General features: G+C 41.4%; 1 pseudogene across 1 annotated transcript; it reads right to left on the bottom strand.

Annotated features, from left to right (window-relative positions):
• Window positions 1-303: 303 nt before the first annotated feature.
• LOC103258585 lies at window positions 304-1,232 on the bottom strand (annotated as a pseudogene). The gene has a single exon (XR_504194.1). The product of XR_504194.1 is annotated as a polyadenylate-binding protein 1 pseudogene (transcript).
• Between the last annotated feature and the right edge of the window lie 6 nt (window positions 1,233-1,238).

Raw genomic sequence — 1,238 nt, forward strand, 5'->3', positions numbered from 1 at the left:
TAATGCATTTTTAAAAAAAAATGCTGGAATGTCAAAAATAAACACCTATAATCCCTAATTATATTAAAAAAAAAAGTTAATACACCACTGAAACAGGACATCTAATCTGTCTCTTTTTAAATCCAATCCCAATCTTAATTAAAAGAAAAATGGCATGGTGGCATATACCTATAATCCCAGCACTTTGGAAAGCTGAGATGGGAAGACTGCTTGAGACCAGGAATTTAGACCAGCCTGGACAACATAGCAATGATCCTCTCTTTATAAAAATTAAAAAATAAATAAAAGAAAAATAAGACTTACGATGAGGTCTGGCACCCTGAGCAGTCCAGCGAGGACTTGGTCTTAGTTGAGCAATTTGGCTAGGAGGATAGTATGCAGCACGGTTCTGAGTCTGTGGGATAGCTGCCATGAAGTAACCTGAAGGAGGTGCTGGCTGGTAGGGGTTGATGACAGGGTTGGGCACAGCTCGTACACTTGCCATTCTCTGCATATACTGGTTAGTGAGGTGAGCCTGGCGCTCTTCTTTGCGCTGAGCTAAAGCTACATACAATGGCTTGGTGGCCACAATTCTACCGTTCATTTCTGTAACTGCTTTAGTGGCTTCTTCTGGGGAGGAGAAACATACAAAACCAAATCCTTTGCTGCGACCACCCTCCATCATAACCTTTGCACTAGTGATTGTACCAAACGGAGAAAACTCTTTCCGGAGACGTTCATCATCAATACCATCATCAAGATTTTTCACATAAAGGTTAACACCCTGGTATCTGGTGATCCTATCTTGCTTCATCTGCTCAAATTTGCGCTTGAGTTCCGTCTGCCGTTCCACTTTTTTCTGAGCTCGGCCAACATAAATCTGTTTTCCATTGAGCTCCTTTCCATTCATCTCATCCACAGCTTTCTGTGCATCTTCGTGCCTTTCAAAGCTTACAAATCCAAATCCTTTGGATTTCCCACTTTCATCAGTCATTACTTTAACGCTTAAGGCAGGTCCAAACTTGCCAAAGAGATCCTTCAGGCGCTCATCATCCATGTCTTCTCCAAAATTCTTGATGTAAACATTGGTGAACTCTTTTGCCCTAGCTCCAAGCTCAGCTTCCCGTTCTTTACGAGACTTAAATCGTCCAACAAATACTTTACGATCATTTAGGAGCATCCCATTCATTTTTTCAATAGCTCTTTCAGCTGCTTCCTGTGTTTCAAAGTGTACAAATCCATAGCCCTTAGAACCATTT

This window comes from Carlito syrichta, unplaced genomic scaffold (genome assembly GCF_000164805.1).
Source record: "Carlito syrichta isolate Samal-C Ts95f unplaced genomic scaffold, Tarsius_syrichta-2.0.1 Scaffold83913, whole genome shotgun sequence".
In the NCBI taxonomy this organism is placed as follows: Eukaryota; Metazoa; Chordata; class Mammalia; order Primates; family Tarsiidae; genus Carlito; species Carlito syrichta.